This window comes from Triturus cristatus, chromosome 7 (assembly GCF_964204655.1).
Source record: "Triturus cristatus chromosome 7, aTriCri1.1, whole genome shotgun sequence".
Classification (NCBI taxonomy): Eukaryota; Metazoa; Chordata; class Amphibia; order Caudata; family Salamandridae; genus Triturus; species Triturus cristatus.
The window spans coordinates 68718784-68735802 of NC_140590.1; the positions used below are offsets into that span (position 1 = coordinate 68718784).

Genomic DNA, 17019 nt, shown 5'->3' on the forward strand with positions numbered 1-17019 from the left:
AGACTCACCACTGTCTTTTTCCCAGTATTGAACTGTTGGCAAATCAAACATCTCTGACAGATGCTCTCTGCAATCAACCTGAACTTTGCATTGTACCAGGTCTGCTTGAATGACCTTATCATCGCATCCCTCCCCAGATGTCCCTGACCATGATACATTCTTGCCATTGTCGACAACATAGAGTTTGGCATGACTGGCCTACCATCTCTATAGATCCAAACATGATCTGTCTCTCTTGGGGCACAACCTGCCTTGATCCAATCTTTCATTTCCTCATCTCCTGCCTCATCCTGCAACTGTTTCACTTCATCCCACGTTTCTAGGACATTAGTAAACATCACAGAAAAAAAGACATTTCCCTCTCTCGTGCCTTATTAATCGATTGATTGATTGACGAGTCTTAATCTGTGTATTGGCTACACCAACTACTTGGATTGCTTCGTCCGAGAGAGGAAGATTTCTAATATCTGCTGACCTGACAGTTGATCTCGTCGCTCCTGTGTCTACCAAAAAAGTAACACTCTCCCCATTTATTTTCCCATCTACAAATGGTCCTGCCTGGTCTATTTCTAGAGTTGCACCAAGTATGCACTCTTCCTCCTCTCTTCGGCACCGTCGATAGTCCCCTTCAGACTCACTCCCCTCATTCTTTAACCAGTACTGTTGTACCAGATTAGAACGTCTCGGTTTGTTTACCTGTTCATCATTGTAGAATCCTGAGTCCTGATTATACTTTTGTGACCCTCTATTCAGCGGCAAGGGCGGTTTTGGCTCTTGGCTCTGCTGTCTGACAACCTTCTGTTGTTGCTGCTGTTGATTACACCCCTCGTTCTGCACCTGTTGATTTAATGATTTATTTTCATTACTCACTAATGGTGGATTGGTACACTCGGATCTCCAATGCCCCAATTGTCCACAGTTGTGACAAGGGAACTTTTTCTTGGCCTCCTCTAAATTCCCTTTTCCTTTTCCTGCATATCTGGGTCTATTTCCTGGATTATGTGCATTATTTGCTTGCTCCATCAACTGTGCTTCTTGTCTTTCAGCAACCTTCACCTGTGCCCACATTGCCTTTTCTTTCAACTTTCTCTGTTTTGCTTCAATCTGATCACTGAAGTATTTCGCATGTCTCAGGATTTCATCAATCTTTTTACTCTGCCAATCCACTGTATGCTCACGTATCTTTTCACTTATCTCAGGTCTCAGGCCATATACAAATCTGTATACAAAATGACTCAAATCCTTGTCACCCAGGTGTTCATCTCCACTGAACTGTTTAAAAGCCAGTATCAGCCTTTCGTAAAAAGCATGAACTGATTCTTTTGCTTCTTGATGTGTTCGATCTATCTTAACCCAGTCTGTCTCTTTCGGGGGTACTTTATTTTTCAGGAACACAATAACCTGATCATACTTTCTCATAAAAGTGATTCTATCCTATCAAAAAAGTGTAAAAAAAGTGATACTAAATAGTTAGTTAATTACTTGATTTTATATATTTTTTGTTTTATATTAATTAGTACAGTGAGATAGAAGTGATCCGTGGAGTGCCACGGAAAGCACTAAGTGTTTTTAAAATACCCCTCACACACTATGAGTCCCATAGTGTCATGCTTCATCATGGGGGTCTTCCCGTCCCTCTACGGGGCGGGGCGTGCTACTACCAACGACTGCGCGGGAGCACTGTTGTTGTGATAGTAAGGCTTATGTGTAGTGCAAGGGATGTGAGTGATTAGGGATACGTGAAAATAAAAGTAAAATTAAAAAGACCCTGGCTAGTAGAAAAAACAATTTTATTCTGTTCTCTAGCTGGGACCATTAAAAATGGGGAAAAGGAGTAGGAAATCTCAATTTTGTGGTTACCTACTGGGTCGACATGTTTCGTGAGCAGTCCCCACTGCTATACTCATCAGGACCAGAAAATAATAATCCCTTAAGCACTAGAGAAAATTTCTAGAGTCATATGCCTATTCGTCTCTGTTGGCAGACTTAAATGAAAGCTGCATCATAGGGTACACTGACCCTAATTGAAAAATAGGACCAAATTGGTATCTGAAAAAAAGAAAAGAGGATGAAGATAACACCAGAAATACATGGCTGTTTTGTCATTTGTCGGGTATGAGCACATCACCGTACTTATGATATATCTTGCTGCAATTGATCTGTGATATATTTTTCTCGATATATATATTTTTCATTCTATATCTATGCGGGTATGGTAAATTGTACACAGCACCCGTTTTTTAGGAAGGCTGGAAAAGAAAGTTGAACATAGAAAACAGACTATACGAAACGTTACTACACAAAGGCACACAATAGTATATACATATACGAAATACGAAAATTAGACATAATGGTACACAATCATACATACAAAAAGACGTAGTGTACATACTTTGGTTAGTTGTACTGTTCAGGCTTCATGAGCACGCACTGGAGGGGAGGACGCCTGGTAATAGTCACTACAGAATAGTAAGTATCGTAATAGTTAGTGAAGCGGTAGCTGTTGGTGATAAGCGAGCTTACCAAACTCCTGACCTGTTTTTAAGGACCTGGCCCGGTCACAACTTACAGTTTTCAGGATCATGCCTCGCTTCCGTCTGCCTCCGTGCCGCTCCGTCGATGTAAACACTGAGGTGTACAGCAGTGTTTTTATTGGCCGGGAGCACGTAGGAAGCGAGCGCGCTGCTAGAGCGTGAAAGGCTAAAAAATGGCCGCCCAGCATGGACTTATTGAGACACCAATCCCTCACTTCCTGGTTGTTATGGTAACGTCTGGATTTAAGGAAGCAAGCGCGCTATTGGCGCGTGACAAGCTAAAGATGCCCCACATGGATTCTTTGTCAAATAACACTCCCTCACTTCCTTGTTGCGGCATTAGAATTGCGATTTTCTGTAGAACACCAGATAAAATCATCGATCGATCGCGTTGTTCATTGGTCGTTAATTTCAAGAAACATTTATTCATGGTCTGACTTCATCTAATGACTCCCCGTCGTTTATATGGAAATTAAAGCACGAAAGACACAAAAGAACACACTGTTCCGTGGCGCGTGCTCCTAGAACGGAATCAGATTGGTCATTTCATTCATTATTACTCATTGGAGGCGCTGCGTGCTGTACAGATGAAATGACAGAACCATCTACTACAGTGTATATAACAAAATGTGAGGCGCTCCTCAAGGTATATCAAAGGTTTCACAGTCTGCCCGAAGGTGAGTGAGATAGATAGAATGCAGCGGGCGTTTGAGGAGTGAAGTAATTATAGCTGACTCCAAGGAATATCATCGTTCAGACCTTTGATATTGGTCTTAATGCGATGGACCCATCTTTGTTCTTTTTCGAACAGGTGTTTGTCATTAGGTACATGTTCTATGACTGTCCATGATATTTCTTCTGGTGAGTGTGCGAAGTCAATGAAATGTGCTGCCATTTTCGTTGCTCCTTTTTTGCACTTGATGTTGCTTTTGTGCTCGCCGATTCTCACTTTTACGCATCTCGTGGTCATTCCTATATATTCCAATTGGCAGGGGCATCTGATCAAGTACACAACGTTCTGGCTGTTGCAGGTGGTGAATCTTCTCTGTTCCCATTCTGTGCCATCAGAAAAAGTGATACTTGTAGTTTTTTTGGTAAGACTGCAGACTTTGCATCTTCCACAAGGATGGTGTCCCTGGATTTTGGCCATGGCGGTTGATAAACCTGTGGGATCCTTGTTGCTGGGTCTAGTATGGACCAACATATCACGTATGCTTTTGCCTCTTCTGTGTGCGAAGATGGGTTTTGGGAGGTTGAGTCCACCACTGTTCAAAATGCGCCAATGTTTATTTACGATTTTCGTAATTCTATTGGAGTTGGTGTTATAAGTGGTAATGCAAAAAGGACGTTCTTCCTTTACTTTTGGTGTGGTTGGTTCAAGAAGGCTTTCTCTGCAATTGTTGCGTGCTCTTTTGTATGCTTTCTCAATAATACGTTTGGGATATTGTCTTTTTGCTAATTTCACTTTTAGTTCTTCTGATTGGTTTTTGAAATCTGCAACCTCGGTGCAGTTGCGTCGTAGGCGCAAATATTGACCATAGGGAAGGTTATCCCGTAAGTGTTTTGGGTGGAAACTTTGATACAATAAAAGGCAATTTTTCGCTGTGGTTTTAAAGTGAGTGGTAGTCACAAGTCTGCCATCTTTAGGTGATATGTTTAGGTCAAGAAAGGTCAGCTCCTTATTGGATATTGTGCTGGTGAACCTCAGAAACTCATCTTGATAGTTTAGCCAGGTCATAAAGTGATTGGCAGTGGTTTCATCGCCATTCCATATGATCAAAATGTCATCAATGTATCTTTTCCAGATACCAATGTGGCCCTGGAAAGGATTATTTGGATGTAATATCCTCGTAGTCTCTAGATGGTGCACGTAGAGACCAGCTACACTAGGAGCGAAGGTGCTCCCCATGCTGGTCCCGTGCTTCTGAAGGTAAATGGTATCTTCGTATTTAAAGAAATTTTCCTTCAATGCTAAGCTGCAGCATTCCATGATGACGTTTCTGGGGGTTTGGTACACCCAGTCAATACTGAATAGAACCTCCTCAATTATGTTGAGAGTCTCTGTGTGTGGTAAGCTGGTATAAAGACTCTCAACATCACAGCTAATGAGCAGTTGGTGTCTAGGATCGAAAGGAAGGTCTTCTAGTAGTACGAGGACATCTTTGGTGTCTCGCAAGTACGTGGATGTTTTTTGAACCATGGGTTTTAAAAAGGCGTCTGCAAATTTAGAAATTGGTTCTAAAATTGAGCCTATGCCAGACACAATAGGACGACCTGGAGGATCTTTTAGTTTTTTATGTATCTTCGGGAGTGTGTATAGATACGGTGTTCTCGGTGATTCTTGGATAAGAAAGTCTCCTTCTTTCTTAGTTATCCATCCATGTGTGAGGGCCTCTTCCACCATGCTCATAATCTTGATCATTACCCTTTCAGTTGGGTCATTCTCCAGAATTTCGTAGTTTCTAGGGTCTTGGAGTAGACGCTTACATTCCTTGTCATACTGTTCTTTTGATTGTATGACTATGGCCCCTCCTTTATCGGCTGGTTTTATTACCAAGTTTCGATTGCTATTCAGTTCTTGTATTGCTTGTTTTTCGCTTCTCGTTAGATTTTGAAAGACATGGTTGGTAGTAGGGTGGAGATTCTCCAGATCCTTCATCACAGCCTTCTCAAAGGTAAGTAGCTCTATGGGGAGGGTGATGTCAGGTGGAATGAAGGTGGATTTTGGTTTCAGACCGGAGTCTCCCTCTTGTGTTTCCACAGGTTCTTTGTCTGTAAAAAAGACTTGTAGCTTCAGTCTCCTCATGAAGTCTTGAATTTCTTTGCATAACAGGAACCTATCCATGTTTGCTGTAGGTACAAAACCTAGTCCTTTCTCCAGGACTGAAACCTGTGCAGTGGACAGTGGTTCATCAGTTAGGTTGACTACTAGACTCATTTCTTGCTGGTCGATGCCTTCGTCATGCTCCTGGTCGATATTCTCTCCTGTTCTTCTTCTCTCGGTGTCCAATGGACGTTGGTGCCCCTTCGATTCCTTCCCCTGTTTCTTCCTTGGCGCGTCCCTAAAAAAGGAGTTTGGTCAAAATATGAGTATTCTTGGGGTGGGTACTGCCATGGTGGATATGCTCCTTGAGGGTGTGGGAATGGGGGTGGACCATAGAATTGTGGAGGATACATAGGGGGTCCCTGAAAATTGCCCCATCCTCTCGGTCTTTGTTGACTTGGGCGTCTGTAGTTGTTCCTCATGTTGGAATATCTTGGACTTTTCCCATAGTTGGATCCTGAGCTGTTTGAACCAGTGTCAGATGAATCATCGTCTGTTGTCGCTTCTTGTTGTGGTTTGTAATCCTCTCTGATATAAGGATATACCCTCTCATGGCTGAATTTGCTGGTATCCTTTTTAAGTTTATTGTATTTACTCTGTTTAAGAGTAGCTTCAAAGTCATTCAGTGTCTTGTTAAGTTCCTCTAGATGTTTCTTCAAACTACTGGTCGTCTCATAACTTTTCAGTCGTATTTCGATGGTTTGGATTTCAGTTTTTAATTCAGATGCCAATCTACTTGCTGTTTTTATGATTAGAACTATCCAATCCCTCGTGCAATGCCACGATATCTGTGACCAATCTTTTTTGAACCTCATATCGTGTAAAAATATATATGGTTCGTTGCGAACGATCAAACCCTGTGGTGCAGCGTTCGCTTTCAGGTATTCTGACATAAGTAACCCATGAAGGGCTGTTCTTATTTGGGTACGTCTTAGTTCCTCTAACTCATCCCAGTCGTTATTTCCAATTGAGGATTCTGTAGTGTTAAGTCCTTCAAAAGTGCCCAGTGACGACAGGATGTTCTCTATTTCTTCGTCAGTGAACGTTAGGCCTGTGTTTTCTGCCATCGTGTGTATAGTGATAACCGAATGATGTTGCAAAAGTATCGTCCAAAAACTACTCCAGCTAACAGATAGAACTCAGAAAAGTGACTGAGAACAAAAGGAGACCAAATAATGGTCAGATATAGGGAAAATAAACTCCCACAGCTGCACGCTGTCTAGATGCAAAGAGGTAATCAAAGAGAGGGAGGGAAGAGGTATAAGGATAGAACCTATCTCCTATCTGGTATTTAATAAACAAAAGTGATTCTATCCTATCAAAAAAGTGTAAAAAAAGTGATACTAAATAGTTAGTTAATTACTTGATTTTATATATTTTTTGTTTTATATTAATTAGTACAGTGAGATAGAAGTGATCCGTGGAGTGCCACGGAAAGCACTAAGTGTTTTTAAAATACCCCTCACACACTATGAGTCCCATAGTGTCATGCTTCATCATGGGGGTCTTCCCGTCCCTCTACGGGGCGGGGCGTGCTACTACCAACGACTGCGCGGGAGCACTGTTGTTGTGATAGTAAGGCTTATGTGTAGTGCAAGGGATGTGAGTGATTAGGGATACGTGAAAATAAAAGTAAAATTAAAAAGACCCTGGCTAGTAGAAAAAACAATTTTATTCTGTTCTCTAGCTGGGACCATTAAAAATGGGGAAAAGGAGTAGGAAATCTCAATTTTGTGGTTACCTACTGGGTCGACATGTTTCGTGAGCAGTCCCCACTGCGGGGTCCTATTTTTCAATTAGGGTCAGTGTACCCTATGATGCAGCTTTCATTTAAGTCTGCCAACAGAGACGAATAGGCATATGACTCTAGAAATTTTCTCTAGTGCTTAAGGGATTATTATTTTCTGGTCCTGATGAGTATAGCAGTTTTTTCTACTAGCCAGGGTCTTTTTAATTTTACTTTTATTTTCACGTATCCCTAATCACTCACATCCCTTGCACTACACATAAGCCTTACTATCACAACAACAGTGCTCCCGCGCAGTCGTTGGTAGTAGCACGCCCCGCCCCGTAGAGGGACGGGAAGACCCCCATGATGAAGCATGACACTATGGGACTCATAGTGTGTGAGGGGTATTTTAAAAACACTTAGTGCTTTCCGTGGCACTCCACGGATCACTTCTATCTCACTGTACTAATTAATATAAAACAAAAAATATATAAAATCAAGTAATTAACTAACTATTTAGTATCACTTTTTTTACACTTTTTTGATAGGATAGAATCACTTTTGTTTATTAAATACCAGATAGGAGGTAGGTTCTATCCTTATACCTCTTCCCTCCCTCTCTTTGATTACCTCTTTGCATCTAGACAGCGTGCAGCTGTGGGAGTTTATTTTCCCTATATCTGACCATTATTTGGTCTCCTTTTGTTCTCAGTCACTTTTCTGAGTTCTATCTGTTAGTTGGAGTAGTTTTTGGACGATACTTTTGCAACATCATTCGGTTATCACTATACACACGATGGCAGAAAACACAGGCCTAACGTTCACTGACGAAGAAATAGAGAACATCCTGTCGTCACTGGGCACTTTTGAAGGACTTAACACTACAGAATCCTCAATTGGAAATAACGACTGGGATGAGTTAGAGGAACTAAGACGTACCCAAATAAGAACAGCCCTTCATGGGTTACTTATGTCAGAATACCTGAAAGCGAACGCTGCACCACAGGGTTTGATCGTTCGCAACGAACCATATATATTTTTACACGATATGAGGTTCAAAAAAGATTGGTCACAGATATCGTGGCATTGCACGAGGGATTGGATAGTTCTAATCATAAAAACAGCAAGTAGATTGGCATCTGAATTAAAAACTGAAATCCAAACCATCGAAATACGACTGAAAAGTTATGAGACGACCAGTAGTTTGAAGAAACATCTAGAGGAACTTAACAAGACACTGAATGGCTTTGAAGCTACTCTTAAACAGAGTAAATACAATAAACTTAAAAAGGATACCAGCAAATTCAGCCATGAGAGGGTATATCCTTATATCAGAGAGGATTACAAACCACAACAAGAAGCGACAACAGACGATGATTCATCTGACACTGGTTCAAACAGCTCAGGATCCAACTATGGGAAAAGTCCAAGATATTCCAACATGAGGAACAACTACAGACGCCCAAGTCAACAAAGACCGAGAGGATGGGGCAATTTTCAGGGACCCCCTATGTATCCTCCACAATTCTATGGTCCACCCCCATTCCCACACCCTCAAGGAGCATATCCACCATGGCAGTACCCACCCCAAGAATACTCATATTTTGACCAAACTCCTTTTTTAGGGACGCGCCAAGGAAGAAACAGGGGAAGGAATCGAAGGGGCACCAACGTCCATTGGACACCGAGAGAAGAAGAACAGGAGAGAATATCGACCAGGAGCATGACGAAGGCATCGACCAGCAAGAAATGAGTCTAGTAGTCAACCTAACTGATGAACCACTGTCCACTGCACAGGTTTCAGTCCTGGAGAAAGGACTAGGTTTTGTACCTACAGCAAACATGGATAGGTTCCTGTTATGCAAAGAAATTCAAGACTTCATGAGGAGACTGAAGCTACAAGTCTTTTTTACAGACAAAGAACCTGTGGAAACACAAGAGGGAGACTCCGGTCTGAAACCAAAATCCACCTTCATTCCACCTGACATCACCCTCCCCATAGAGCTACTTACCTTTGAGAAGGCTGTGATGAAGGATCTGGAGAATCTCCACCCTACTACCAACCATGTCTTTCAAAATCTAACGAGAAGCGAAAAACAAGCAATACAAGAACTGAATAGCAATCGAAACTTGGTAATAAAACCAGCCGATAAAGGAGGGGCCATAGTCATACAATCAAAAGAACAGTATGACAAGGAATGTAAGCGTCTACTCCAAGACCCTAGAAACTACGAAATTCTGGAGAATGACCCAACTGAAAGGGTAATGATCAAGATTATGAGCATGGTGGAAGAGGCCCTCACACATGGATGGATAACTAAGAAAGAAGGAGACTTTCTTATCCAAGAATCACCGAGAACACCGTATCTATACACACTCCCGAAGATACATAAAAAACTAAAAGATCCTCCAGGTCGTCCTATTGTGTCTGGCATAGGCTCAATTTTAGAACCAATTTCTAAATTTGCAGACGCCTTTTTAAAACCCATGGTTCAAAAAACATCCACGTACTTGCGAGACACCAAAGATGTCCTCGTACTACTAGAAGACCTTCCTTTCGATCCTAGACACCAACTGCTCATTAGCTGTGATGTTGAGAGTCTTTATACCAGCTTACCACACACAGAGACTCTCAACATAATTGAGGAGGTTCTATTCAGTATTGACTGGGTGTACCAAACCCCCAGAAACGTCATCATGGAATGCTGCAGCTTAGCATTGAAGGAAAATTTCTTTAAATACGAAGATACCATTTACCTTCAGAAGCACGGGACCAGCATGGGGAGCACCTTCGCTCCTAGTGTAGCTGGTCTCTACGTGCACCATCTAGAGACTACGAGGATATTACATCCAAATAATCCTTTCCAGGGCCACATTGGTATCTGGAAAAGATACATTGATGACATTTTGATCATATGGAATGGCGATGAAACCACTGCCAATCACTTTATGACCTGGCTAAACTATCAAGATGAGTTTCTGAGGTTCACCAGCACAATATCCAATAAGGAGCTGACCTTTCTTGACCTAAACATATCACCTAAAGATGGCAGACTTGTGACTACCACTCACTTTAAAACCACAGCGAAAAATTGCCTTTTATTGTATCAAAGTTTCCACCCAAAACACTTACGGGATAACCTTCCCTATGGTCAATTTTTGCGCCTACGACGCAACTGCACCGAGGTTGCAGATTTCAAAAACCAATCAGAAGAACTAAAAGTGAAATTAGCAAAAAGACAATATCCCAAACGTATTATTGAGAAAGCATACAAAAGAGCACGCAACAATTGCAGAGAAAGCCTTCTTGAACCAACCACACCAAAAGTAAAGGAAGAACGTCCTTTTTGCATTACCACTTATAACACCAACTCCAATAGAATTACGAAAATCGTAAATAAACATTGGCGCATTTTGAACAGTGGTGGACTCAACCTCCCAAAACCCATCTTCGCACACAGAAGAGGCAAAAGCATACGTGATATGTTGGTCCATACTAGACCCAGCAACAAGGATCCCACAGGTTTATCAACCGCCATGGCCAAAATCCAGGGACACCATCCTTGTGGAAGATGCAAAGTCTGCAGTCTTACCAAAAAAACTACAAGTATCACTTTTTCTGATGGCACAGAATGGGAACAGAGAAGATTCACCACCTGCAACAGCCAGAACGTTGTGTACTTGATCAGATGCCCCTGCCAATTGGAATATATAGGAATGACCACGAGATGCGTAAAAGTGAGAATCGGCGAGCACAAAAGCAACATCAAGTGCAAAAAAGGAGCAACGAAAATGGCAGCACATTTCATTGACTTCGCACACTCACCAGAAGAAATATCATGGACAGTCATAGAACATGTACCTAATGACAAACACCTGTTCGAAAAAGAACAAAGATGGGTCCATCGCATTAAGACCAATATCAAAGGTCTGAACGATGATATTCCTTGGAGTCAGCTATAATTACTTCACTCCTCAAACGCCCGCTGCATTCTATCTATCTCACTCACCTTCGGGCAGACTGTGAAACCTTTGATATACCTTGAGGAGCGCCTCACATTTTGTTATATACACTGTAGTAGATGGTTCTGTCATTTCATCTGTACAGCACGCAGCGCCTCCAATGAGTAATAATGAATGAAATGACCAATCTGATTCCGTTCTAGGAGCACGCGCCACGGAACAGTGTGTTCTTTTGTGTCTTTCGTGCTTCAATTTCCATATAAACGACGGGGAGTCATTAGATGAAGTCAGACCATGAATAAATGTTTCTTGAAATTAACGACCAATGAACAACGCGATCGATCGATGATTTTATCTGGTGTTCTACAGAAAATCGCAATTCTAATGCCGCAACAAGGAAGTGAGGGAGTGTTATTTGACAAAGAATCCATGTGGGGCATCTTTAGCTTGTCACGCGCCAATAGCGCGCTTGCTTCCTTAAATCCAGACGTTACCATAACAACCAGGAAGTGAGGGATTGGTGTCTCAATAAGTCCATGCTGGGCGGCCATTTTTTAGCCTTTCACGCTCTAGCAGCGCGCTCGCTTCCTACGTGCTCCCGGCCAATAAAAACACTGCTGTACACCTCAGTGTTTACATCGACGGAGCGGCACGGAGGCAGACGGAAGCGAGGCATGATCCTGAAAACTGTAAGTTGTGACCGGGCCAGGTCCTTAAAAACAGGTCAGGAGTTTGGTAAGCTCGCTTATCACCAACAGCTACCGCTTCACTAACTATTACGATACTTACTATTCTGTAGTGACTATTACCAGGCGTCCTCCCCTCCAGTGCGTGCTCATGAAGCCTGAACAGTACAACTAACCAAAGTATGTACACTACGTCTTTTTGTATGTATGATTGTGTACCATTATGTCTAATTTTCGTATTTCGTATATGTATATACTATTGTGTGCCTTTGTGTAGTAACGTTTCGTATAGTCTGTTTTCTATGTTCAACTTTCTTTTCCAGCCTTCCTAAAAAACGGGTGCTGTGTACAATTTACCATACCCGCATAGATATAGAATGAAAAATATATATATCGAGAAAAATATATCACAGATCAATTGCAGCAAGATATATCATAAGTACGGTGATGTGCTCATACCCGACAAATGACAAAACAGCCATGTATTTCTGGTGTTATCTTCATCCTCTTTTCTTTTTTTCAGATACCAATTTGGTCCTATTTTTCAATTAGGGTCAGTGTACCCTATGATGCAGCTTTCATTTAAGTCTGCCAACAGAGACGAATAGGCATATGACTCTAGAAATTTTCTCTAGTGCTTAAGGGATTATTATTTTCTGGTCCTGATGAGTATAGCAGTGGGGACTGCTCACGAAACATGTCGACCCAGTAGGTAACCACAAAATTGAGATTTCCTACTCCTTTTCCCCATTTTTAATGGTCCCAGCTAGAGAACAGAATAAAATTGTTTTTTCTACTAGCCAGGGTCTTTTTAATTTTACTTTTATTTTCACGTATCCCTAATCACTCACATCCCTTGCACTACACATAAGCCTTACTATCACAACAACAGTGCTCCCGCGCAGTCGTTGGTAGTAGCACGCCCCGCCCCGTAGAGGGACGGGAAGACCCCCATGATGAAGCATGACACTATGGGACTCATAGTGTGTGAGGGGTATTTTAAAAACACTTAGTGCTTTCCGTGGCACTCCACGGATCACTTCTATCTCACTGTACTAATTAATATAAAACAAAAAATATATAAAATCAAGTAATTAACTAACTATTTAGTATCACTTTTTTTACACTTTTTTGATAGGATAGAATCCCTTTTGTTTATTAAATACCAGATAGGAGGTAGGTTCTATCCTTATACCTCTTCCCTCCCTCTCTTTGATTACCTCTTTGCATACTTTCTCATAACCTCTGGATCTGGTGCTCCTGTTTTCTGATCTCTAGGATACTCCCTTGCAGGCCAACCTATAACTATTTTACACTCAGCCCACAAATCTGCCGGAACAATTATATCAAACAGACTATTCAGGTCAATCCACAGCACTTTTGACAATTTCACAAACCTGTCTACCTGCCTATACCACTCGACGGGCTTTTCTCTCAGTCGAGGGAAATCATTTGTAAATGATAAAATATCCTGTCTAGTCCATGGGACATGTACATATCCACCTCCAGGAATCTCTCTCATAGGATAGGCATCCACTGTTTTCTCTTTTTCTCTCACAGGGAAAGCTGAATAAGTCCTGTCCACTGAATCTTCCCTTTTCTTGTACCACCTATCCTTCCACTTTTCTACATCACCCCATTTTCGCAATAAGGCAATCATTTCCTTAATCTGCCCCGTTCTACCAGCACCATTTAGATTCTCAATATCTTTGTCTGTAAAATCCATCCTGTAGGACCTCTGTAACACCTTCACTTTATCCATGTCAACTCCTTGTTCATTCGCTATTGCTCTTAACCTGTCATGTGTACTCTTAGCCCTCCAGGTGATGTTTTTACACATAAATAACAACTCCCCATCATGATGATTTTTGAGTATATCTGTAGGAATTGTCCCTGCAATAAGCTCCTCTAACTCCATGCGCAACCTGGCCACATCAATTGCTTGTGAATCTTTATCCTTCTTTTGAAGAACCTTCAACCAATCATTCAAATCCTCAGCTGTTATTTCAGTAGACCTTTTCACTGCACCCACTTGTTCTGTCACCCTCTGTGGTTCCAGAATTGTTCCTCCCAAACAACCAGTATTCAATCCTGAATTAGGCTGTACATCTAATCCTCCACTATAGGTGTCATGTCTCAATTGACTCAAATTATTTCCTCCTGTTCTCATTCCTGATTCCTCCAAAGAGCACGTACCCATCAAACCATTTCCAACATAGGGAACTGTCAAACCATTTTCACCCATTCTTTGCTTATCAAAAATAGGCACAACCGGACCTATAGTTACAGGCACTGTAACTGCTTCAAGATTTTTCGTTAGCTCCCTAATTTTCTCAGTCAGCTCAGTTGTGGTTCTAGCTAATTCTCTTGTTTTCTCGTCACTAACTCGTGGCTCTCCCTCTCGCTCTCTCTCTCTTTCCCTTTCCGTGAAAGAGCTACCACTTTTCAAATCAGGTGTCACAACCTTAGTTTTAATAATCCGCAAAGTATCTCTTACAGGAGTAGCAGCTGACATACTCTCTTCTGGTTCTGGTCTATACGGAGGTGGTCTCTTGTAAATCATGTCATCCAAGACCTCATCCTCGTAATCATTAGCTCCATACCTTCTCACTTCTGCATCAGGCACCTTCTCTGCACCTTTCCTCCCTTCCGCTTCTTCAACTGTCCTCATAGGATATAATCCCTCTGACATACTAGCATCTCGCCATCTCCTCATTCGATCATGATGAGTTTCACGATCATATTTTCTCCCAAAAAAGTATCTATAATTATTTCCACCCCTCTGCTTTTCTCGCTCATGCACCTCATCTTCCCATTCCACCAATGCCTCGAACTGTGTCGGTCTTGGTCTAGGCTCTAGACACATCATTTTCTCCCGTAAATTTCTCAACACGGCCAAATTAAATGAACCATGTTCCGGGAACGCTAAGACACCATCTTCCTTAGTATACCTAACCCAATTGTCCAACCAAATACAGGTATGATACCCATATTTCGCAACCATGAAGGATGCAGGAGTTTTCGTCGGAGGTAGCAATTCACCCTCTCTGGTTATTATCCTTGTCGAACCACTTCTTTATTTTACCGAACAAGGATTTTTTCTTCTTTTCCTCCGGTTGGTAATACATTGTAATGTTTACCAATATTCTCTAATCCCTTCCGTACAATTATGATCTTTTGTCCAATAACAGCGCGACTCACACCAACGCACCAATCCTGGAGCGTCTACGTCACTCTGTACTCCTTCCAATCCCTGCGCGGCTCACACTAACGCACCAATCCTAGCGCGAGCACTGTTCTGATTCACTACCCAATCAGAGCGCGGTCTGTATGATGTCAGCAGTCGCTGCAGTCGCTTCTGCTCTGTCTCCTGTCACTCGTCTACCCCTCCTTTACAAAGCCTTTTCAGTAGACTTCGTTTCAGATTCCACAAAATCTATTAGTTACAACATATAAACATCTCCATTGTCTGTCTCGCTAACCACAGAATAGTAAAAGAAATCTTTTTCACAAGAATCCCGCTTCTCTCTAGAACAGCGCTTGCCTCTGCTCCACTACGGAATTATTACTCTCGTTGACACAGTAGCACATCCCTCTACTCTGCCCTTCTAACATACATCCATTAACTGTTTCCTCTAGGACTGCTCCAAAGAGTCTTACAATCAATTAAATGCTCATACATTCACGCACTTTCACACCAGAAAAATGTAGCATGCACACAGAATCCTGCCTTTCCCAAGAACAGCGAACAGTCTGTCCCACTACAGAATTATATCACACGTTAACCAAGAAGCGCTTACCTCTGCCCAGTCCTTCAAACAAGCTCAGAGAATACCTATTACTCCTCCCGCGATAAGCTTTAACGGCAAACCTTACGGATCCCTGGGACTTATGACCAGAGTTTCACAGATAACCTTCGCTACCATACACACTCCTTTTATACCGAAAATATATCTAATAGTAACACACGACGATGTCATGTCACTTATTCCGAACCCAGACAATGTGACGCGCAACTTCAATTGTCACACGTTTTTCCTGCATACGTACAGGTAATTCCAACAATCCCGTTTTTCCCGAGAGCAGCTCACTCTTCCCTCTGCCCTACTACGGAACTGTCACCAGCTCCCAAGTTCCAGAAGCACTACATAAAACTCAATACGACGACTTCAACATATAGTATTAGTACATATACCAACATCAATCAATAATCAATGAATCAAAAGCCAATATACAAGCAATCTAATCTGATCAAGACAATAATCTAACCATCATACTGCTACCAGGAAACTGCTGCAGATCGGCGCATATAAATTCTCCCTGCTTCCACGGACAGAGTAAACCTACAGTCACACGCACATACATACATCATACGCTAGGGCCCATCACACTAAATTCACACTATTTACTCTATCCACACTGAATATAGGAGAACCAATCTGCATCTACAATGAGGTCAATGCGACCTGAATGATATTGCCCTGAGTCATGATTTTAAAACATAAGAAATACATCTGAAACTCAATAATTGACAAAGAATAAACACCCGACACTGAAATTGAAATAATGCTTGTTTATCTAAATTAATTCAAATGGAAAATCAATCCTTAGCGAAATCGTCATTCTCATAGTTACCTATTCTAGCTAAAAGGGTCAGGACAGGTCTCTCTGTAAAGTCTCTCGAGATGCCGTCCTCAGCATAGGTTCAGGAAGAAGTCCAAAACGCGATGAACCACAATGGAACGCAATGGAAGTAATGAGCGCAATGGAACACGGACCCTCTAGTCTAACATATTTATAGTGTATGTTGCAAACAAAAGTAACAAACAAATATTAGATATCCGTTGAGCCACTGAGCAGAGCGAGCAGGAAAGGAAGTCCCTCGGTTACATTTAGAAAAACCTCCGCTCAGGAAAAATCACAAAAATAAAAAGACGGAAGAAGGAACTCGAGTTTGCAAATGTATCTTTCGTAAATGTTCTTCCTTGATATCTTAGCAGAGTCACCGCAGACTGGACAATGTTCATTGTACTTTATCCTTGTCCAAGGCCAGCTGGATTCACGCCCGGAGCTGCCATCCTCACGGAAGATTTTCTAACCAGGCAAAAGCTACGGTCAGGTGACTCTCGACCATATTCAGTAAGGCCTCCCATCAAAATTCACTCACTCGAGCGCATGCTGTAAAAGGCAGCCATCTTGGTTTAGGCCAAAACGGACCATCTTAATTAAAAGAAACACAAAACAACGTTACCACAGCATAATGATAAAACAGTGTTAATTCCC

The 17019-nt window shown here is 41.9% G+C and overlaps 1 protein-coding gene across 7 annotated transcripts in view; it reads left to right on the forward strand.

The window, feature by feature from the left end:
- PHLDB3 (pleckstrin homology like domain family B member 3) overlaps nucleotides 1-17019 on the forward strand; it is a 220461-nt gene that overhangs the window by 77180 nt on the left and 126262 nt on the right. The gene's annotated exons all lie outside the window — the stretch shown is intronic.